General features: G+C 40.7%; 1 protein-coding gene across 4 annotated transcripts in view; it reads right to left on the reverse strand.

Moving 5' to 3' along the window:
• LOC125447799 (cadherin-12-like) overlaps positions 1–25,456 on the reverse strand; it is a 646,081-nt gene that overhangs the window by 271,266 nt on the left and 349,359 nt on the right. The window contains exon 1 of one of the 4 annotated variants that reach the window (XM_059641205.1): positions 14,026–14,206. The exons of 2 other annotated variants lie outside the window; for them this stretch is intronic. The gene's annotated coding sequence lies outside the window, so the exon portion shown is untranslated. Of the gene's footprint in view, positions 1–13,224; positions 13,612–14,025; positions 14,207–25,456 lie in introns of those variants that run through there. One more of the 4 variants, XM_059641202.1, reaches the window with a different exon arrangement.

Consider the following 25,456-nt stretch of genomic DNA (forward strand, 5'->3'; position numbering starts at 1 on the left):
TTGTCTTGTTTAAAACTCACTTTAGTCCGTGAGTGTCTCAAAAATTGAAATTGGATGATGGAATTTGAATATTGAGGGTTCATGTTTACCATTATAGTCACGAGGAGAAAATGTGAGGGCAGTATATTGGGAAATGCTGAGCTAAGGGCCCTTGCAGCTGGACAAATGGAAGCCAGTGGTAAAACAAATAAAATCAGGAATGCTTGAAAGATCAGGAGGGTCATAGAAATCCTGGAGGGGTGTAAGTCCAAAAGAGATGACAGAGATTGTGAGGATTTGAAAGCAATTTGAAATTGTTAATGTTCCGAGGAAGGGTCACTGGACCCAAAACATAGAACATTGAACATTACAGCACAGTACAGGCCCTTTGGCCCTCGATGTTGTGCCAACCTGTCATACCGATCTGAAGCCCATCTAACCTACACTATTCCATGTACGTCCATATGCTTATCCAATGATGACTTAAATGTACCTAAAGTTAGTGAACATTAACTCTGATTTCTCTGCACAGGTGCTGCCAGACCTGCTGAGCTTTCCCAGTAATTTATGTTTGTGCTTCTGATATACAGCATCTGCAGGTCATTCAGTTTTATTGAAAATATCAAGGCATTGGTGATACAAGTGCAGAGATGAAAGCCATTATAAGTGAAACTCTGTTACAATTCAAGAATTCATCTAAGAAATTATACAGTATGGAACACTGAGTAACAAATCATCAGCTCATTTAGAGAATTGTGATTATATTGTGAAACAAACGGCATGAAGATGAAATGGTTTCTGAACATCAGAAGATCTAAAACTGAGTTAGAGAATTTATGCCAGTCATAATTGTTACTTATCTTGGAACTTTATCTTCTCTTTATTATACTGCAGTGAAGATAGTTCTGAGGTGGAGATGGTTCAACACAGATGATCGTGTCATAATATTGACTGTAATATTCCAGTTGAAAGCGCACTGCAGTATGTGGTGGTTGCTGCAGTATTACAAGCTGAAGGCCACACCAGATATGGCAATAATATGGCTTAATTTCATTTAAATGTAGCAGATTTTTTTGTGAGGTCAGTGAGATTTATTCACCCCCTAACTTTCTTGGCCTTTGAATATTTACAAAGATTTGTTGAGACAATAATCTACCAAAGAATGCTTTTGTCAATATGGAGATGAGTAAAATGGCCAATGTCAACATGGTAGAAAGGTTTTCATGTTGCAAAAGAAAATCCAGGGCAAGAAGAAAGTAGATTTGAGGTCAGGTCAAGATTGTCAAGTTAAAAATGTATCATTAACCTATTAACCATGGGGCCTGTTAATTTGAATGCACAATGTCTTAAAATCCTTTCTCATAGCCCTGAACTTTTAATGTCTTAAAGAGGATATTCTGAGAAGGTCCTGTACATGAGAGACAATAGGAACTGCGGATGTTGGAGAATCCGAGATAACAAGGTGTAGAGCTGGAGGAACACAGCAGGCCGAGCAGCATCTTAGGAGCAGGAAAGCTGATGTTTCAGGCCTAGAAGGGTCCAGGACCGAAATCAGCTTTCCTGCTCCTAAGATGCTGCTTGGCCTGCTGTGTTCATCCAGCTCTACACCTTGTTATCTAAGGTCCTGTGCATTATCTTTCAGTTAACTGCACAACCACATGTACAGATAAAAGGGTCATTGGTTAATAGAACCTTTCCCTTCATCGTCCTCCAGTAGATGATAAACAAAAGCTTCTATTTCCTCTTTCTCACTAATCTGTATTTTCCCTTTGCCCCCCCCCCGAACCCAATTCCTTTCTTCCTGCCAAAACCTACTCCTCCATTCTTCCACTTCTTCCATTCCTCATCTTGTTGCTCCTTCACCTGACAGACACCCTCATTTGCTACCCACACTATATCTCCAACCTGTTCTCCTGAAAATAATTCTTACTTGTGCCTCTCTGTTTCTTCTGCACAATCATCATCTGCCTTGTCTTCCCTCTTACTGACTGCACTCCCAGCTTACCCCTCTTTCCTCTGCTCCCCTTTATGCTCTTTCTCCTGGTCCCCTTGAAAAGTTTTAGAACATAGAACATAAAACATAGAATAGCATAGCGTATTATGAATTGGATCGCATTTTCTATGCCAACAGGCACTAAAACGGTTAAGAGATCATGTGTCGTCGGCACTGCCTATAACCGTCACGCTTTAGGGATCTGAATTGTGAACCATTGTTCTGTGATCAATCAGATTTAGTTCTGTAAGTTTGCCTTCTTAACTTAGACCACAAATCAGTTAACCTACCCTAAATAAAAACCACAAGAACTGTGAATGCTATAAACCAGAAATAAAAAACCGAAATTGCTTGGAAAATCTCAGCAAGTTTGACAGCAGTTGAGGAGACAAATCAGAGTTAATGTTTCAGGTCGAGTGACCTTTCCTCAGAACTTAAATTTCCCCTTTCATTTTGCTTTCAACTCCTTCCAATTTTCCTCTCAACATATCTCAAATCTAATCTGCACAAATAGTTATTAAAATGACATGTTTTGATTTGCAATCAAATCTTCTGAAGGGCCCTATCCTCAAACTTGATAAGACTTGTTGTTAACCCACAAAAACATCCTGTGATTGATCAACAATCACACTCAATTCCTTTCATTTTCTGCCCTTATCAATGGCGATTCTCTTGGCAAGAACTCAAAATCAACGTCTGCTCTTCCATCCCACATTATTGTACTCTTATCAATATTCAAATCCACCTGTTATTCCTTAACCTACACATTTAATTAGTTCAGAACCCTGTAAAACTCTAACAATCTTCTTTATAAACAACACTGGGTTGTACAACTCTGTACTACCTATAATTTAAAGTACTTGTCACTGAGCCATTGCCAAATAAAATGAAAAGCAATGCACCTCATAGAATTACACTAGTTATAACCCATAGAGATAGTTCATTCAGTCCAAATAGTCCATGCCACAGTTTACTTTCCACTTGAACTCTGCTCTATTTTCCCTTATCTTAATATACCATTACAACAGTTATTGCTTTTTCCCTCATATTCCTGTCCATTTCCAATTATTGCACTATCTTCTTTGAGTCTCCCTGTGATTGCGAGTTGCACGTTCACAATCCTTTGTTTCTTCTTTATTACCTACTTGATTTCTTGGTGACTATCTTTCATTGATGGTTTCCAGTTAAATTTTTTCCCAAGGTGAGAAAACATTCTCATACTCCACCAAGAGCATTCATAATTTGAAAGGCCACTATTAGAGCACCACTGTGCCGCTTTCCTTTCCAACAAGTAGAGACTCAGTCATGTCATTCCTTTACCAATATCTACACTTTTCTGCTATCATCACCTTGACGTAGAAAGTTGGAGTAACAGTAGACCATTCAACCCTTTGAGTCTACTTCACTATTCAATCAAATACAATGTCTACAGCTGCTGTTGGTGGGAATTGAACTGTTCTTGTATCCCCAGAACATTTCAGGTTCAGTGACAATACCTCTCCACCATCACATTCTCATAGAACCCAAAAAGAAAGGAGCAGGAGTAAGTCATTCAACCCCTCATGCCTGCTCCACCACTCAATATGATCATGATTGATCATTGAGCTCAGTACCTGAATCTCACCCTCCCTCATATCCCTTGAACTCTTTAGACACAAGAGCTAAATCTACCTCCTTCCTGAAAACACAGAACATCGCCTCAACTACTTTTTGTAACAGCAAATTCCAAAGGCTCACTACCCTTTGGGTGAAGAAATTGCTCTTCTCTCAGTCCTAAAAGGTTTATCCCTTATCCTTAATCTACGACCCTTAGTTCTGGACTCCACTACCATCAGTTACATCCTTCCAGCACCTACACAACGTAATCCCATTAGAATTTTATAGGTTTCTATGAAATCCCCCCTCATTCTTCTAAACTCCAGTGAATACAATCCTAAACAATTCAATCTCTCCTCATACATCAATCTTGCTATCTCAGGAGTTAATCTGGAAAATTTTCACTGCACTCCCTCTGTAGCAAGGATATCCTCCTCAGATCAGGAGATCAAAACTGCACAAAATATTACAGGTGTGGCCTCACCAAAGCCTTGTTTAGTTGCAGCAAGATATCCCTGTTCTTGTACTCATATCCTCTTGTGATGAAAGCCAACGCACAATTTGCCTTTTTTTATTGCCTGCTGTACCTCCACACTTACTTTCAATGACTAATGCAAGAGAACACCCAGGTCTTGCTGAAGATTCCCCGAAATCCCTTGCAATATCCTGTTAATGACATGGTGACCACAGCCGCACAGAGTTTCTAAGAGTAATCCGGCTAAGGTTTGATACAGCTTCAACATAACCTCTGCACACTTCAATTCAATCCTTCTAAAAATACCCTCCTGAAGCAACTGTTTTACTACCTTGTCTATATGTGATACAGCTTTGAGTGATTAATGCATTTGCACTGAAAAATCCCTTTGTACTTCTCCTTGCCTAGTCTTGCACACTCCCAGTAACAAATTACTTCCCTATTCATCCCGCCAAAGTGTAGGACCTCGCATTTGTCTGTGTTGAACTTAATTTGCCGATTGCAGTGAAATTGCAATAAGTCAAATAAATCAGATAACTCTGGATGTGGTGGAGTTGTCAGCCATTCCTGCCAACAGAGTAGGAAATCAAACAATAGGATGCCTGTGATTGCTGATAATCCAAGATGTGAACTCTCAATCAGCTTAAATGCAAGCACGCTTATAATGTGACCACTTCAACTAATTAGAGTGAAGTTAGGGCACACAAAATCGCAAAATGGCAAATGAGGCAGTGTGAAAGCTGCAAAATGGTTTCATCCAAGTCTTGCCAATATGCACCAAATTATATTTCTCGCACAGATGAAACTGGCCTATTTTACTATCTTTCATTAGAGCACGCTTTAATGTTTAAAGATGCAATGTGTGATGATGGACATCGAAGCCAGTAACAACATGCCAAGATGATCGATGACATTGACAACATGATTGACCTATCTAACGGCAATACGCTCAGCAGAAAAAATAAACGACTGAACTTTTCTGGGTGAACTCCCAACCTTTGTCAATGCCTTCACTGCATAAGATCAGGTCATTGTAAGGTGAGGAAAAAAAAATTAAAGAGCATTCTTTTCACATCTTTATTGTGTCACTGTGTTTTTGCTGGGCTTGATCTGACATAGCGTGAAACAAAAACAAAAATTACCAAATGAGCTCAGCAGGTCAGGCAGCAACTGCACAGAGAAATCACAGTTAACTTTTCAGATCAAGGGACCCTTCCTCGGAAGTTCTGAGGGAGAGTCACTGAACCCAAAACTTCAGACCTGACTTCTCTCCACAGATGCTGCCTGACCTGCTGAGCTTCTTCCAGCAATTTTTGTTTTTGTTTCTGATTTACAGCATCCACAATTCTTTCAGTTTTTATTTGAAACAGCATGTGTTTGTCGGCAAATTAGGTCACACTGAGACTTGTTCAGCTATATCAAAACTTGGCTTGATGTGAATTTGTGAATAAGCCCCCAGTGGGGGCATGATTTTCATGTATTTGCTAATTCTAACAGTCTATTCATGTTCTCCTGTAATTTTTTTTGCAGCTTCGTCAGTATTGACTATTTCGTCAATTTAGTGTCATCTACCAATTTAGAACTTGTAGTTTGATTCTGAAGTCAAAATATTTAATGTAAGCAATGAACAGCACTGATTCCAGGCACTGATCCTGACGGAACGCCCCTCATTTCACTCTTCCTAATTAGTCTTTGATCCTATTCTCTGCTGACTGCCCCGAAGCCAGCTAGCAATCCATTTTCCTACCAATTCCATAGTCTCTGACCTCATTCATGAGTCAATGAGAGAGCTTCTCAAAGGCCTTCAGAAACTCCAGATAAATTACTGCATTACCAATAGCTGTTTTCATTCAGTTACCTCTTCAAAAATTTTTTGAATGTTGCTCAAGCAAACTTTCTCCTTTTAAAACCCAGACTAATTTGCCACTATCATGTTTCTCATTTCTAGGTGTTCTTCTGTTATCTATTATATTCCCAAAGCAATCCATCAGGACCAGGAGCTTTATCCTTTTTAAGTTCGTTGTTGGAAATTGGGATTAGAACAGTGAGGTGCAGACTCGATGAGCTGAAGGGCTTTTTTCTACAGTATAGACGTCTTTGGTTTATTCAACATATCCCCTCTCCAACATTTCAAACGCACTGATTTTATCATTCGTCTCAGTATTCAATCATGTCTCCCTCTTCCATCTGCCTGGTAAATACCGAAATATGAATTTAATATTTCTGAAATTTGTCTCTCATGACCTTTAATATTAGCTTGTCTACCACCAATAGTCCTTTTTACACCCAGCCTTCTTTTTAATTCATAAATCGTAAAATGTTTTACTATTTTATTTTATGTTGCTTGATAACTGAATTGCAGAGTTCCAACTTGCATTTTTAAATTTCTCCTAGTCTCTGTATTTTCTCTGGTTACATTGCTGAAGTTTATGTATTTAACACATGCCTCTTTCCCAATGCTCATCAGGAGTGCGAGCATTCAGATGTTCTGTCATACCTTTATTCATTTCTTTGGCCAAGGCCAAGTGGCCTCGAGGGGCTTACACCACAAGGCTGAGCAAGTTTTCTTGCTGTATCTGACCAAACCCATCTCATTTACTATCTACCCCATTCCTCAGGCATGTATGATATTAAATCTGGCCCCATCTATCCGCACACTATTCCCAGAACAATTCACCACTCAGTGGCTATCCAATAAAAGATAGGTATCACTTTAACCACGCCAACTTTAAAATCCCACTGTGCCCTCTGCCAGTCTGGAGCTGCCCTGCACCGTTCCTGACTTTTATCCCAGACATTGCAGACAGGGGGAAATCACTGCCCCACTTTGAGGGTAGGGTCCTGGAGTTCCTGCTGGGAGGGGGGAGGTGCAGAGGTGGGACTTCCTCTTCCCCCTGGACCAGCAGAGACGGCTCGGACACCAGACCTTGCCCAGCCTGGTCTGAGGTTACCCCCTGGGTCAGTGCAGTCTCAGTGTCTGGAGGGATGCCCAGCGCTGTAGACTAAAGGACAGTGACCATCTGCACTCTCCCAGGGTAAGTGCCACCATCTTCTCTCTGATACCTCACCCTCACTCGGTCTCTGATGCTGTACCCACCTCCCACCAAGGCTCATGCTCTCACACTCTCACTATTACCCATACAACACCTCCCTCACCCTCACCCACCCCAACCCCCAACACCACTCACCCTGCATACCCTCTGTGCTGCCCACTCACTCACTCAGGACACATTCCCACCACCCCCCACCCCCGCACTAACAGTAACAGCTGTGTCACCCACTTCCGTCTCCATTAATACCCACCTCTCTCTCATTCCGGGAGGAAAACAGCCCCCAATGGGGCAGAAAGAGCCCAGACGGGGGAAAGCTGCCTGACTTTCAGCTCCTCACTCCTTACGAGGAGAACATCCTGACTCTAACTGCCCCGAGCTGCTGACTGACTGTGTCCAAGCCCCTGGACTGGTACCTGAGGCTGCCCCTGACTGACAGTGCAGGAATCCCCTGAGCGATGGCTATTCCCCTTGACTGGGGCCTGCTGACAACCAGGACAAGCTTCCTGGCTTTGTGTCTGTGCTAAACAGCAGGGCAAGGGCAGCAGCACTGTGGGCCTGGTATCTCTGGCTGAGGGGGCACAGCACAAAGAGACAAGGCCAGGCAGGGATGCTGTGAGAATCAGGGTCGGCTCAGGGTGAGTGAGGGCTCTGACACTGAGGGAAGGTCACGGAGATACAGCCTGGTGTAGTCCCCATGCTGGGGGTGTGTCCCTGAGCACACAGTGTCCTTGCTGCAGCGTTACAGTGAGAGTTAGCGGGGCAGCCCGAGGGGCAGCATTGAAGGGCAGAGTGTCCTGTAAGTGGATCGGAGATGTGACAGGAGGGTTCTTAGAGGCTGGGCAAATGTTGAATGCCAATGTCTGTGGATGTGGGTGTACATATGGTGAGAGACCCTGGAGAGAGCCCTGAGATGTTAGCACCAAATATCCAACATAAATTGGCTCGGACTTGTACTCACTGGAATTTAGAATAATATGGGGGGCTCTCATAGAAACATGTAAAATCCTGCTGGGACTGGACAGGCCCGATGCGGGAAGAATATTCCTGATATTGGGGAAGTCCAGAACTAGGGATCACAGTCTAAGAATAAGAGATAAGCCATTCAGGGCTGAGATGAGGAAGAATATCTTCCTGTTGTGTACCTGTGGGATTCTCTACCACAGAAATCCTTTGGGGTCAGTTTGTTGGACGTACTCAAGAGGGAGCTGGATGTGGCCCTTTCGGGTAAAGGGATCAAGGGTTCTGGACAGAAAGTGGGAATGGAAAACTGAAACAGCATGATTAGCCATGATCATTTGGAATGGTAGTGCAGTCTCAAAGGGCTGAATGGTCTACTCTTTCACCCATTTTCTATGTTTCTATGAAGGTCTTTCGATGCAATTGCTGAGCCTGAATTCTCCAGATACCTACTCTGGCTTTCATGTTAAGTTATCTCAATATTTTACCAAACTTGCCCAATAAGTGCCCTGGTCCAGAAACAAAAGCAAAGTTGCTGGAAAAGCTCAGCAGGTCTGGCAGCATCTGCCAACTGCCAAGGAAAAAAACAGAGTTAAAGTTTCAGGTTCGGTGACCCTTCCTCAGAAGTTCTGAGGAAGGGTCAACAGACCCGAAACGTTAACTCTGTCTTCTCCTTCACAGATGCTGCCAGACCTGCTGAGCTTTTCCAGCAACTTTGTTTTTGTTCCTGATTTACAGCATCCGCAGTTCTTTCTGTTTTTATTAAATGAGACAGAACGCTGGATATTAATGAGACAAACTGGGCCATTAACAAGGCAATTAAAAAGTGATACTGTCCCTCAATTCACTACAGCCTTATGAGGGACCTATTGTGCTGCTTGTAAAAGTCATAAACAATGAAGCAAGATGCTCCTGATATCATGATGAGTTTCATCAGGTTTCTTACAGATTCACTCACAATCCCTCACATTACTCACATTGTTCAGATCCTTATAAGATTCCATCCACCGTTTTCCAATATTGTTGCCCATTTTTGTCCCCAGATATTATTTTCGTCCCCTCAAAATTAGCCATTCTCCAATTCTCTAACATTTTGTCATACTCATGTGTGTATCTATCACTCTTAGTTATGATCACTCATTCTTCATGCTCCAGTGCTATTACACCCTTTCTACATTGCTTCATTCCCCATTATTTCAACTCCCCCTCCCATTCCTCAGGCAACATGTCCATCCTGGGCCTCCTGCAGTGCCACAACAATGCCACCCGAAGGTTGCAGGAACAGCAACTCAAATTCCGCTTAGGAACCCTGCAGCCCAACGGCATCAATGTGGACTTCACAAGCTTCAAAATCTCCCCTTCCCTCACCGCATCCCGAAACCATCCCAGCTCGTCCCCACCTTCCTACCCTGTACCTCCTCTCACCTATCCCCTCCTCCCACCTCAAACCGCACCTCCATTTCCTACCTACTAACCTCATTCCACCCCCTTGACCTGTCTGTCCTCCCTGGACTGACCTATCTCCTCCCTAACTCCCCGCCTATACTCACCTTTACTGGCTACTTCCCGCCTCTTTAACTTGTCTGTCTCCTTTCCACCTATCTTCTCCTCTATCCATCTTCGATCTGCCTCCCTCTTTCTCCCTATTTATTTCAGAACCCTCCTCCCATCCCCCTTTTCTGATGAAGGGTCTAGGCGGGAAATGTCAGCCTTCCTGCTCCTAAGATGCTGCCTGGCCTGCTGGGTTCATCCAGCTCCAAGCTTGTTCTCTCAATGGATGTTTGATTCCAGTTTCATGTTTTATTAGACATTCCATGTGTCACTGCACATACATTTAAACTAACTTTTAATAGACTTTGCACTTACTTTATGTCAAACCAGTCATTTACCCTGTTGGCGATATACACAACTGACATTTGATTTATTGGTGGAGAGAGTGGATGCAGTACCAATCAACTGGACTGCTCTGTCCTGGTCCTCCCACATAGATGTGATGGTCAAGAAGGCACAACAACACGTCTTCTTCCTCGGGAGAGTAAGGAAATTCAGTATGTCGATTGGGACTCTCATCAGCCTTTATAGCTGCCGCATAGAAAGAATTCAGTCAGATGCACAATGGTCTGGTACAGCAACTGCTCTGCGCAGGGCCGTAAGAAACTACATTAAGTGTGTGCGCAGCCCAGGACATCATGACAGCCGACTTCCCAGCCATGGCCTCCGTTTACACTTCTAGTGCTGCAGGCAAGCTGCTAATATCACCAAAGATCCCTCCCACACTGCTAATGGCCTCTTCTACCACACACACCTACAGGCTCAGGAACAGCTTCTTTCCTGCTGTTTTTGGACAGCTGAATGGACGGTCTACTTCAATTAATGTTGGTCTTGCTAATGTCGGTGTTGTTTTGTGCACCTCCTTGTGTTGTGATAACCTTGTGTGTCTCACAGTGTCTAAGCACCCTATGATCTGTACATCCTTGTTTGCTACGATCTGCCTGCACTGCTCGCAAACCAAAACTTTTCACTGTACTTAGGTGAATGTGACTACAATAAATCAAATCAAATCAGAAGTACTGGATGGTGTTAAGCTTCATGAGCATTGTTGGAGCTGTACCATACAGGGAGGAGAAGGATATTCCATCACGCTCTTGACTTTTACATGGATTGATCATCTTTAGCCCTCAAAGCCCATTGACCAGGTAAAGATGGTAGATTCCTTAGTGAATCAGATGGGTTTTTAACAACAGTTGACAGTAGTTTCATAGTCACCATCACTGAGTTTGTTTTCAATTCTAGATTTATTAATTGAATCTTAATTTCACCATCTGCTGTGGTGAGATTTGAACCCATGTCTCCAGAGCATTAGCCCTTTCCTTTATCAACCATAGACATTATCACTACACTAACATAGCCAGATAAACTGCTCCAACTATTCTCTTCTATAGGTGGCAGATTGATAGGCATATCATTTTCATGTTACTATCTTATTGTATGCTCAGGTTAAAGGTCTTTTGTTGTACATCATATCCATCTTCGTTGGTATAGGTTCGGCTGACACGGTGACACATTGGCCTGTTTTAATTTTTGACTTTCTGCTGCTCGTGGGAAACTGTCCTGAAGTGGGGGCTAATCACAAAGCAAGTTCACAATTCGGGCTGTGGTTTTTCTTCCAAGCTTTGTTATTTTGCTAAGCAAGGAGACGTGTAGGGCAGTAAAGGTACAAATTAGAGTAAAAAGTGCAATGTTCTGTCTCTTTATGTCTCAGATGTGACCAAAGACTTTATTTTAAAGCAAAATGAAAACCACTAACAGCCTTCATAGATGAAAAGAGATATCTGTTTCTTGACAAGTTCATTGCTTTGATTGGAGAAAATGTATCAGATCATACAAGACAAACTTTGTCTTTTGGCTAAGTGAGAATAGCGATTTTTATTCTAAGGGGAGGAAATTTAATGATAAATCACTTACAATAGTTCCTCCGTCATAATGCAGTACTTGGCACTCTCCCAGACATTGTTAATGTGAGAGTTTACTCTATTATAAATAATAAAAGGTACTTGTGAGAGAGTCAAAGGAACTGTCCTGTCAAGATTGAGTTGATACCAATTGAATATCTAGATTAGCAATTCATCTGTCAATGTTGTCTTCATCTTTTTTATATAAGTTTAGCTTGAAAGGGCAAATCACAAAAAGCAGTGCAATGCTATCTACTCCAAAACAGGGCATCATCTAGAAGTAAACTGGCTTCATTATCTTCCCATACAGCATTATCCCACTCAGCTGGAAACATGCCATAAATAGATGCAGTCAGTAGATTCACTGGCATGCACAGCATCGCATCTGGATGACCAAAAAGGCTAGTGGCAACAGTACTTCTCAATGATGAATACACATCATAATAATGCTTTCTGTCAGCTCCAAGACCAGCAAATGGAAGGGCTGCAGGTAAGGATCAAATCCTGCTCTTTAGCAAGGAAACATCTTTTGATCTGACATGGCATTTAACCCTTTGTGGGTCAAATTCATATTCTATAACTATGTATCATTTACAGTACTTTACATGAAGAAAAACAGATCACTTTACACTAAGATTATTCTTCAGATTTGTTGAATTTTTCCCATTATGCTTTGATTCACATTAATAGAAATGATGGGAGGTGATCAATGTTACATCAGGATAAAGCAACATCTGGATAGTTGGGAAGCTGAAGCAAAACTAAGTAAGTTTATTAAATGGTATACCTCAATCTCGCTGTTCACAAGTTTTTCTAAACTGTCTTCCAAGCTCCTCAAATGATTTGTAACTGTCCTAAATTACATTTTAAGATTATTTTCTCAGTAGATATAAGAAAGCTGAGAAATAGGCAAAATAAATCCCCAAAGAGAGATGTCTAAGTAATTACACAGCTATCTGAGACACTTTGAGCTGACTATCAGTAAGGTGCTATCTCCTGTTTAAGATTAAGATTCAGAAAAGATTAAGAACAGAGATGAACTAAAATCCAACAAAAAAAACTTAGAAATATGATTCCTGCTTGCACTGGAGCTCCGTTTTTAAGTATACAAGACATGTCGGACCAGGATGTGTCATTTGCAATTTTCTTCATTCTAAGAAGTTTTGCAACAGCTTTGTTTTCAAAACATCATGTTCAAAAATGTGAGTTTATTGATAAGTTACGAACCATCTATATTATCAGCATGTGCAATCTCCTCACACAGTTGGCAGAGTTGTATTTGTAATGGAATGCACAATCTTTGCAGTTCAGCTATAACTGGACAGATAGCATCGTAACCACACCTAGGATTGTATCCAAAATATTTCAGTAACAATTTTCAAAGTGCTAAACCCAATTCAACAAGAAATAACAGCCTAACGGACTGTTGTGATCCAAGAACACAAAAAAAGCCAGCAGCTGCACAGCAAAGAATAAATTGCTTTATTGGTGAACAGAAATAAATGTTTGTCTTCCACAGAATATCAAATAATAGCCTGTTTAAGGTAGAGAATATCCACCTGTCCAAAGTATCGGAATTACAAGGACAAAATACAGTTGCATGATTGTAAAACACCAGGATGGAATATAACAAAGCAAACATCAACTCCAGCTTTTCAGTCTAACAGTACGTGTGCACTGAACCTCTGAGATGCAGGCGACCAGATGAGAGGCACATACCTTAACTGAAGCCCTCTGTTGATGGAGCCGTGCTTTCGAATACAATCACCAGCGTTTGTTTTAATCGAGTCCCTCAATATCGAGGCTGGTCTTTACATGAACTTCACTGTGTTTAAAGTAGGACGACGGAAGCAAATCCTTTGAGATCTCAGGGCCGACTGAACGCACCATGTTTCATTTAGGTGTTTGCCTGCACATGAAACAAGACAGTCTGCTCCGACTCAGAGCTTCCTGTTCCCCTAAGCATTGGACGTCGGGGGTGTCGGGGGGTGGGGGGTGGTATTGTTGAGGGAGGGGGTGTGCTCATTGACCTGACTGATGCATTCAAAAAATATATCGTCTGTAGAGCAATGAGCTTCTTGGTCACTGTGAATATTTCTGTGGGAAGGCTGGTTCATTTGGGAATTCTGCCTGTCTGTCTCACGCTGCTGGCTTTGCAGTGGGTGTAGAGAGTAGATGTTCAGTTAAAGTGAGCACTAATCATGACGAATTTGTCCTCAAGCATTGGACGCTCCTGATATGTTGTGATATAACCAGAAAGCTGTTTTGGAGCCGCTGTCTGGGATTATGACTGTTTCGATAATAACCCGCATCGCTCTGGTCCAAAGACACACTGAACAATTTATGTATTAATAAAACCTTCGGTACAGCTGCACACAGACTTAGAATACAATTCGTATTCTTAAAACAAGATTGAAGCGAAGGAATTGCAAAATAGACAGATAACCAAAGAGTATTAACAAAACATATCTACTTCCTGTTGTCATAATAACTAAGTAGACAAATATTCTCTATACTTACAGACTGGAAAAGCCCAGAAAATCCATTTCTCTGAGCCATTGTTGTTATGCGTGTTATATACACACACCGTTTTTCAACAGAGATAAATTCAAAGAATCGTCAAGGTGAATGTACTCAACACCATCGGCTACTGGCTTTGCAACTACCATTTAAAAGAGTTCAGCAGCATTTTCTTGTTTTGCTCCAACACATTCTGGACACACAGTTTTCCAGGAGTCAATTTAGATAACACGCTGGAATGACATCACAGACAACTTTCGCACCCTCCTGTGAACATCATACTTCAGCACCACCAGCTGCCAGTTTATCAAAGACCACAGCAGCTAAATCTATACGAAAATATACTTTTGCTTCTGTCAATTCTCCTTTTATCAGCAGTAGTTCAATGAAGAGAAAGTTACTTCAGCTATTAACGTGCTGCAGAGAAGCAGCTGACACCAGGAGACATGTCGACAGCTTTCAGGCACAGTAAACCATTCTGTAAATCATTAAGATTATTATTGGTTAGCAGGGAATGCTCCAAGGTTCTAATCTAATCTCAGTTTTACTTATTGGGTTTTTTTTGAGTTCGGCCTGGGACTAAATTATCGAAGCCCCCATTCCATTAGATTACAAACCCAGTATTACTCCCCGTCGCCCATGACTTAGCTGTGTTGGGTCATTACATCTTCCCACGCAGAAGGAGGCCATTTGGTCCATCAGAAAACTATTGGTTCTTTGAAAAAGCAATCTGTGAATTAATGTGCCTTGCAAATGTTTAAATTTCCTGCAGTTTGATTTGTCACAGATTGCTTTCTGCATTAATATAGCATATTGAATTGTATTTATGTTGTTAGCATTTTAAAAATTGTATTACAATTTATATTGACAATAGATGGTAGTTAAATGAAAGTGCCCAAGAAGCCCAAATCATTACACTGGGTGATTTGGTAATGAAAAATATCTGCTTGTATCACATTAGACCACATTTTTACAAGGGAGGGAGTGAACTGTTCATAATATTAACCATGGAGAGATTGTTTCAAGTTTGAATGACATCCTTTTCGTCCGCAGAAGTTTACTACTCCACTGAAATAGAGAGGAATATTACATAAAGCCATTGGACATTGCAGCTGCTTATATCGACAGCAGTACTTTCCAGGACAATGATGTCAGGGTATATAATTACATAGAACTCAACTACAACCCAGTTTATATCTAATTATTTTCCCAGATATAAGATTTAAGGTGACAGGTTCAGCATAAGGAGTTAGATGTTTTTTTTTCAATGCACAAGTGCAGATTTAACTTAATTAACATATGGTGAAAGGTAACATTTACTTTTTTATTGGATTATAGACAAATGTCAAAGTTACAACACAAATATAAGCCTTCTCATCAAATCAATGTGACTACTCACTGGCCATACAAGCAATTATTTCCAATTAGATTTGCCCATCCTCTTATCGCATATTCCTCCAATTGTTTCTCTTTCAACCTTGAGCCAACAACCTGATCTTAAGTTTATTTTAGATTAGATTCCCTACAGTGTGGAAACAGACCCTTCGGCCCAACAAGTCCACACTGCCCCTTGGAGCATCCCACCCAGAGCCATTGCCCTATAACCCACAGACCCCTGAACACTACGGGCAGATTAGCATGGCCAATCCACCTAGCCTGCACATCTTTGGACTGTGGGAGGAAACCGGAACACCCGGAGGAAACCCATGTTGTTGACATAAATTTAGAATCATAGAATACCTACATTGCAGATAGAGGCCGTTAGCCGATTGAATCAGCACCAAACCTCCGAAGACCATTTCACTCAGACTCACCACACAAACCTCTGGCATTAACCCTGCATTTACACATCCCTGGACACTGCAGGGAAATTTTTAGCATGGCCAATCCACCTAACTTGCACATGTTTGGACTCTGGGAGGAAACCGGAGCACCGGGCGGAAACCCCCTCAGGCATGGGAAGAATGTGTAAATGGCACACAGTTTACAGTTTAACAGAAACTGAGTTTTGTGATTTGACATTTGATAGAGTCTCGTCATTGTTTCCGCTGTATTTTTTACATTAAATTTACATAACAACTTTAATGCATCAACATTTATTCGGGGATTCAAAAAATTTAGTTCAGATATTGGTCCTGATGTTCATATGAGAAAGGGATAGTGGATGTATGATTCCAGTAACAGTAACTGGTGAATCCATGTTTCCAGGTCTCTGCAAATCTGAACGGGGATGTTTCAGTAGATATTTGCAGAGGCAGGTAGGTGGGAGGGAGAACTAGAGTACATCAGTGATAAGTTCCAGTGGGATCCTCATGGATACAGACCAGGGCTGCTCATTGAGGGAGGCTGTTAGATGTAAAGATGATCATAGAACCTTTGGTTACAAAGAGGGAGGGCAACCCAGGGTGAAGAAAGCTGCTGAATGAATGGGTACACCCATGGGCACATTGAAGACATTTTACATGTTTATAATTTACCTGCTGGGTTTATTTTCTCTCATCATGCAGCTCCAGGCAGATTTGGACTAACAGCTGGCCTCATTTCCTAGCTACCTCCCCATTCACACTTCAGAGTAATATCAGTAATGCCAGGACTGGCATAATGGTAATGTCACCAGATTTGTGATTCAGAACCCAAAGGTAATGTGCTGGGAACATGGGTTTAAATCCTACCATGGAAAATGGAGAAATTTGAATTCAATAAAAATTTGGAATGAAAAGCTAGCCTAACGATCATGCCTACTAATTGTTGTTAAAAATAAATCTGATTCACTAATGTCCTTCAGGGAAGGAAATGTGCTGTCCTTATCTGATCTGGTCTACGTGTGACTCCAGGCCTGCAGCTATGCAGTTGGCTTTGAACTGTCTCTGTGAGCAATTAGAAGTAGGCAATAATTGTTGACCTACATTGTGATGCCTTCATCCCATGAGAAAATTTTTCAAAATATTTTGTGCCGATGAGTTATTTATTCAGGACACCAGTTATCATTTGGACAATAAATCTCTGGGGATCAAGGAATCAAGTGACAGCTGATACTAGATCCTCCCCTCACCTTACACCACTCACTGACTACTGGGAAGATATGGAGTTAGAATTCAGACCAGTGAATCAGAAACGTTGTAGGAAGAAATCAAAGTGATCGTTTTTGGTGGGTCATAATGATGTCTTTGGAAAGACAGTTCCTGAAAAGGACCTTAACAATAGAGTTGAATATTATCGACAATAGACAATAGACAATAGGTGCTGGAGTAGGCCATTCAGTCCTTTGAGCCAGCACCACCATTCATTATGATCATGGCTGATCATCCCCTGTTCCTGCCTTATCCCCATAACCCTTGATTCCACTATCTTTAAGAGCTCTATCTATCTCTTTCTTGAAAGTATCCAGAGAGTTGGCCTCCACTGCCTTCTGGGACAGAGCATTCCATATATCCACCACTCTCTGGGTGAAGAAGTTTTTCCTCAACTCTGTTCTAAATGGCCTACCCGTTATTTTTAAACTGTGCCCTCTGGTTCGGGATATGGTTGGGTTCAGTAGAGATTGAAGAGAACTGGGAGGATGGACGATCAGGGGTCAAGTGAGTAAGGATGAGGCTGAAGAAGGTGAAACTTACGCCCAGGACACCACATCCTGAAGTAAGTTCAAGGCCATGAATGGGATTGTAAGATAAACTGTGGGCTCGCAAACTGCAAGGCAGCAACAGTGGCTGTAGAACTCTGACCAAGTTATAACAGTTGGACTTATTCGGGACATCCCTTCACTTGTCAGCCTGCCTTTGACCCATACGCCACCTCAGTTCCCACTTAGAGATTGCAACAAATTTCCAAGCCTCAAAATGGGGACACAGTGGTAAAAGAAGTTTAGGATGCATGACTATGTCAGGTACAATTGAGATACTCAACAAGACATTATCTGATTATTTAAATAATGCGCAAGAGCATGAGGAAAAGATAGCAATGCGTTATTAAGTCATGATGCTCATTTGGAGAGCTGGTGCATACATGATGGGCTGAATGGTTTCAGAGAGCACCACAGAAATTCTGTAATCCTGCAGGAATGTCAATTGGCTTATGTTTGCTTTAATCACAGACTTAATGTGATTGATGAAAAGCATTGGGATAATTAGACAATAGAAATGTGAAGATACAAAATCTGGGTTTTGGCACTGATAGTGCTGAGATAAGGTTAGAAGCAAGCTGTGTCTCATGGATGTCAGAATTTGGAATGATCGGCTGGATATGAGGCTTGCACCTGAGTTGATCTCACAGCTACTTAAAACATAAAGACCGTACACAGTCTAGTCCTCCTCTGGGGGTGGAGACAGAACACTGAAGAAGGTGCACATTCTTTGGCTGGGAATTTATCAGGAGAGTCCTGGTGATGCAATGGATAAATGGATGAAGTTCTGATTCATCTGCTTGATGCCAGAAGCAGAAAACATGTTAACATATTAAGATGAACCAACGGTCATCATTTGGCAGTGAGGCCCATTGCAGGGATCTGCTGATTTCTGCAGACAGGAGGTGAACTCTAAAGTAGCATTACCATGGAGACGGACCGCAGACGAGAGGCAATAGCTGAAAATAGATTGTTAACGGACACAGATGGGCTAAGGTTGTTGACGAGAGGTAACATACTCTGTGAAAAGCACACTTACTGCCACTGGTGACTGTAGCCAACCTGCTTTAGAGGACCAATTCTCAGAAATGCTCCCAGTGATGGGTTACTGACCAGAATCCTAAACTAGCTAATGCAGCTGTAAAACAACAAAACAAATTTCAATTCCTCTGAGAAAGTGTTCAGGACCCACAAAATTCTTGGAGCTTAGTCACTCCACTATCACTGGGAATGCAGCTCAGCTGAAATCGGCTCCTTATCTCAATATTCATCAGATACTACTGATTTAGTTTTCCCGGTTCTTGCTTTTGTATCAGTGCTGCAGTTAAAGTCAAATTAATCTAGCCTGAAAACTTTTGCAGCCTCACTTCAGGTGCTGGGATATGAAAGGCTGCTAGCAGAAATGTAACCGCAGTGTTGAGGCTTATTAAAGAATTAGGGCTGACAATGACTGAAAGTAAACTGCATTTATAAAAATAAGCAAAGCCAACCACCATTATGTTCCGTCAATTTATTATTACAATATTAGCGCCCCTGTCTGAGGGTCTTCAATCATTTCTGGTAGTGTGCTCTATCAAGGCTCATTGTAATGCTTACTTCAACACTTCAGACCAGCACTGATAATGACACACAAGCTGCAGGTACCAGATGTAGTTGACTACGTTAATTTTTTGAAGTGTTTACTTTAACATTTAAACACCAAGCATTTATCTCTGACCAAAGTAATTATTTTCACTATCAATGACCTGTACAAACCTGCACGAAAAATAAACTAGCGAAATAACTCCTTGGGAGGGAGAGAATACAGGAATATACTCCTACTCGTGATGCTGGGAAATAGACAACAAACTGAGCAGGTTGTGTTTTGTTGCGATCACTCTGTGGACCACTTTCCTGTTTCCCCCCAGTCCCTGGTGGTTATTCTATATGTATACATTACTAATAGCACAGCTGTACTCCTCAATATGGCTGTCAATACGTCCAAATATTTGTTTGAAAGCTATTCTCCATGGGAACAATGGAAAATGGAAAGATCTTGCTTGTCGATGTGGCATTTCCAGTTCTTCAGTTACAGCCAGAGACTGGTGATGTCAGTCCACTGTGACAGCTGTTTTCCAGTTCTGAACAATTGACATGAAGGACCTTTATTAGCAGAATGGCTCAATCAATCATGAAGTGATTTTGAGCATCAGTACGAAAATCAAAACTCTCTGTCTGCACAGCAAAATCATTAAAATGCTGTTTTACGATGAGAAGCAATTAGCATATTCCGTACAGATGCTTATTTCCTGCTGATTTTTATTTTGTTCCGTGATTACACAGTACTTAAGATCAGAAGCATTGCCCTCCCTTTTTTGAAAATTGTGTTTCCATGAAATGATCCAGCACCAAGAGTTCCACAGGTGCCAACAGGTTTACTGGGATCAGACATTTTTTTGCAAACAAAGTTTTTTTTAGTCACCAATCCATCAATAAGCAGCAACATTTCTAAATGCAGTATCACTGATAATTCTATAGCCAACAAATTTCTATAGATATTGACATTTCTAGGGGCACTAAATAAGCTTCAAAGCAACAAACTTTCCAGAGGTACCCAGGACTTAATGGGTACAAACAGCTCCCCAGTCACCAAGAGGTCTATAAGCATCCATTGTTCTATAAGGACCTACCAATCTATAAGTCGCAATATTTCTAGAGGTACCAACAGTTAGGCAGGCACCCACCATTTTATTGGCTCCTATATTCTATAGGCACCAACAGGTCTATACGTACCTATCATGCTCTGAGTGCCAACAGATTCACAGTCAGCTTTAAACAGGCACCCCCAGTTCTATAGGCAGCAACTGTCTTGTGAGCACCAAAAATTCTACAGATGCTTTGAGGTATCTTTGCTTACTGTTACTTACAATAGATCATTGTGTGTGTGATCCGGCCAAGTGGTCTAATGCCAGCTGTCTTTCAATGTGGTAGCCTTCCAACTGAAGCCACTGAATAGTGATCAGTATTGTATAAGGTAATGGTTCTGAAGGTTAATATTCATCTTATATTGGCTTCACTGATTCAAGGAGCTTGTGGGTGGAGGTAAAGAGTTCTACAAAAAGGTATAGTGATGCTGGCCACTAGGTTATTCTGTCACCAGCTCGAGGGGTTTCATGCAGCAGCAATGTAGCCAACTTGGTGCAGAACAGATACTGAACCAATGGCTGATTTAAGTAATTTAGCATCAAACAATATGGCCTATTCATTGACAGAGGCATCACAGCAACGGATTGATGCCTCATCTTAAAATTGAATTTGCGCTGAGGAGTTATGTTCGTAGATCAGAATAATAATGAGCAATGAGCGCTGAAAATGAAATTAATGTAATAGAAATAATTCACAGCTCTATAAACACAAGGACATCTTATGTTGTGACATTAGACACTTGTTTACTCTTTACTAATCCTCATCCCTTTCTTAGTAATACATTAATGGACTGAACCTGAATCCTAACAAGTAGCCATCATTAGGATGAATCATTGATCCTCTCCATGAGGGCACAGCAAAGTGGATGAGCAGATTGAAAAACAGAGCCATCCGAAACAGCTTTTGAAAGACGTTTCTGATCCTTTCAGATTATTACAGCGGGGCGAATAGGTAAATGTCATAAAATGTCACCTTCAGTTCAGGGAGACTGTTGTTAAAAGGAGTGTGGACAAATTAATACTGTTTTGTCACTCTTAAGATACAATTGGTGATGTTTTATCAGCAGCTGCAATTACTGCTGGCAATTAATAACGAGAGGAATTAGACCCGTGTTTGCCAATTTGGAGGAGCAAAATGCATATGCTTTAACTTGGGGGACTAATAACAAAGTTTTTTTTTGCTGCCCATTTGCTTAATATTACTGACACTAATCTATCGTGTGGAAACCAGAAGATGTATATCTGAATAAAAACCGAAATAAAAATGGATGCTGGAAATCAGAAACAAAAACATAAATTGCTGCAAAATCTCAGCAGGTCTGGCAACAACCATGGAGAGAAGGCAGTAGTTAACATTTTGAGTCAAGTACCCTTCCTCAGAGCTCTGATGCAAAACTGAGCTGTCCTGACAACATTGATTTACACGGTCATTATTTTAGAATGATGATTGCACTTGCTGAAATAACAATAAAAAAAAGGTAGGGAAAAGCATTAAGTATTTATCAGCTGAAATGATGTGCAGTAATTTTCCAGTTTCTAAGCTGATGATGGTGTCCACTTTATTGTGGAGGATCATGTAGATGCTGCATCAGTTTGCTTTCCAAACTGCAAATCAAAAAAAGAGTGCTTTTCTCACTGAAACTCTCAGGAGTTGCAGGTATGTACAAAGGTCCAATAATTATATTCATTGAATTGATGGTGTTACTGTGTATTCCTAACCTACTCAAATTCTAACTTTCTCAGTCACTTGACTAACTAGACTTATCATTTCTCTGGTTGCCACATATTAGGATTGTGCTGACCCATCTTCTAGACAATTTTCTTTCCAACTGCAAATGTAAACTCATTTGAATTTCTGAGGGTTGGAATTCAAGATCAATTACTGTAAATCACCAAAAATGGTTGCATTAATGCATGTTCGTGTTAGAAACAAAATAAAAATAAAACATCTCCAAGAGAGGGATATGACTTGGACTATGACTCATTAGTTAATCACACATTCATACAACTCCAAATCTTAGATGAGTAGCTCGTTGGCGCAACAGGCTAGAAATTAGACTCAAAACCTTCAGATTCCTCTGCATTACACAAATAACATTCCAATTTCAGAACATGGAGCATGTGCAAACATATTTCATCTGGTTTTGCAAATGGACATGAGAGATCAGAATATTTAAGATGGACTTTAATATGACGCAAAATAAAAACTGAGAGAACTGCGGATGCTGGAAATCAGGAAGAAAAACAGAAATTGCTGGAAAAGCTCAGCAGGTCTGGCAGCATCTGTGGAGAGAAATCAGAGTTCATGTTTCAGGTCCAGTGACCCTTCCTCAGAAGTGATGCATTTTGTTTGCATGTCGGAATGTACAGTACGGCATCTAATAGACAACAGATAAACAAATCAATTGTGTTTTATTGCATTAGTCACTGCATTCTTTCCTGCTCTTTTTTTAGAAACTGAAGTTAATAATCTCTATTATTTGTCATTCCCTGAGTAGTGGGTGACATTTGTATAACGTGAGATATGCTGGAGCCATTACAAGGTAGGTTATGCTTGACTCACCTCTACTTCCAAGACACACTGGCCAAATCTTTCACATGGAGTCTTTTGAAATTTATTCCAAGTGTCCTCATGTCAAATCATGAGCAACATCAGTAGAATCACGGCTCGATTTCAACAGCCCTTCTGTGTTATGTTGTCTTGACAATAGACACTGAAACAAGATTTACCATCGACTCTGTACAATATTAACTTAGTTTATTGTCGACAGCTGTAGATTTTATGCCTGTATCAACTCATTGACTGACACCACTATAGATATAAGTAATGCCAATAGATATCATTAAAATGGTCTAATTACCTTTGGTAATATTTTAGCTGTGAAGTTATGTGCGTATGTGACTCATAAAAGGATATAATCATGTTAAATTCAAAGCAGCCTATGAGTGAATGAGCAAGCATACATTACATTGATTTCATGCCCCATCAATAGAAAGTCAACTTTATATATCTGAAAGCACCTCTTATGTCAGAATGCATTTTCTTCTTTAATTGTGGTTTATTACTCTACTCTGATGCACTGTTGAGGTTAGATCTAAAATCATTTTCAGTGTCTAAGTATATCCTGCCGAAGTACCAGTAGTACGAGTTACATCCATTTGAAACTGCAACAGATATTTTCTCCCAGATGGAAAGCAAGTGCATGAACAGAGAATAAAGCAACATATTTGAAAATGGGCACTTCCTTTATAAAGCAGTGATACAAATTTAAAGATAGTGCTCATCCCCTTCCCTTTGGATGACATTGTCAGCACTAATATTTGAGTAATTCATTGAGCCTTATTAACTTTCCTATCTGTACCAGCTTGCTATGCATCAATTTGTGTATCTCCAATGTACAAAAGACTCATAGCTCTTAGATAAGATTAGGCTTTGAATGTTTAATGGGATACTGTTTGATTAAGTATCACTTTCCTGAAACACTAGTTTAACTGATAAATTGGAAAGGTGTTCAGTGGCAATCTTGTTTTATTTTAATTAGTGAATGTAAGTGCACCCTCTAGAAATCTCCCAGAATTTGAAGAAATGTGCTATTGTTTTCAGAAAGGGTCAGTTAACAATTAATGGTTTGCCATACTGAAATGTGTAGTTACTTCAGGAATCGTTAAACAAATATTGAACTTAAAAAATCACCCAGAATTTAAGACGTGGGTGTTCAGATATTATCTTTCCCTTTAAAGATTTTTTTTTCAGTTTCAGCAGTTCCTTGTTTTGAAAAAAAAATGAATAAGTTATTTGGTATTTCCACAACACGATCAAAATGGCCGTCTAAACCTGAAAATAAGATTTATACAGTAATTGGGAAAAGTGACGCTAGAATATGTCACGATTAGGCACTAATCCTGTGAATTAAAAGGACCATCTTACAGTCAAGTGAAAGATAAAATACTGCAGATGTTGGAATACTGAAATAGAAACACTCAATACATTGGGCAGCAGCTAATGAGAGAGGAAACAGACTACCTGAAATGTTGAGAGATAATGGGAACTGCAGATGCTGGAGAATCCAAGATAATAAAGTGTGAAGCTGGATGAACACAGCAGGTCAAGCAGCATCTCAGGAGCACAAAAGCTGACGTTTCGGGCCTAGACCCTTCCTCTGATGAAGGGTCTAGGCCCGAAACGTCAGCTTTTGTGCTCCTGAGATGCTGCTTGGCCTGCTGTGTTCATCCAGCTTCACGCTTTATTACCTGAAATGTTAACCATGGTTTTCTTTCCATAGCATGCTTATGTTTTAATTTTAAACTAACGGTAACCATTCTTTAGACCATTAGAAATAGGAGCAGGGCGAGGCCATTTAGCCCCTCAATCTGCTCTGTTCTTCAATAAGACCACATCTGACTAATATTCCTCATATTCACTTTTTTGCATTTTTCCTGTAATCATTGTTTCTCCTACTAATTAAGAATTTATCTATCTCAGTCTTGAAATTTTCAACACTGTTCAGCAAAGAGTATGGAGGGAACACGGATGAAAAGATCAATGTTAAGGTACAGATTAGCTGTTACCTAAGTGTTTGGTGATAGCTGTGAGAGGATGAATGATTTACATTCATTCCCATGCTCCAATAGTAGAGATGATGATTCTCTGATTTGCTTTCTGCCTCTGATGCATTACGAACATGGCTCTTATTGAAGTCAAAAGTAACATTACATGTGACTTTGACAAAGGTGAACTAGATATCTCTTTGTATTTGAATAGAAGTTCCTAACCTGATCACAAAAGCAGCTTCCCCTGCACTTTTCCTTAAACAACAAGAAACACATTAGTTTTGCAGCCAGCTAGAAATGTTCATTAGCTATCTCGTATAAAACTCTCTATCATTCTAAAATTCAATGGACAGTTTACAGCACATCTATGTGTAACCCAACAGTCTCCATATTTTTCTAAGAGTTTGGAGATTCATAAGCATGGATTTTCAATCCTGAAGTATGTGTGCAAAGTTGAAAAATGTCCCAAGTCACCGCAACTCCCCCACTTGAAGGAATAACATGATTTTTGTTTGGGCTGGGAAAGCACATGCTAACAGGAGCTGGTTCTGTTGTCCATCAGAATCAGTACAGATGT

The sequence above is a fragment of the Stegostoma tigrinum genome, chromosome 2 (genome assembly GCF_030684315.1).
Source record: "Stegostoma tigrinum isolate sSteTig4 chromosome 2, sSteTig4.hap1, whole genome shotgun sequence".
NCBI lineage: Eukaryota > Metazoa > Chordata > Chondrichthyes > Orectolobiformes > Stegostomatidae > Stegostoma > Stegostoma tigrinum.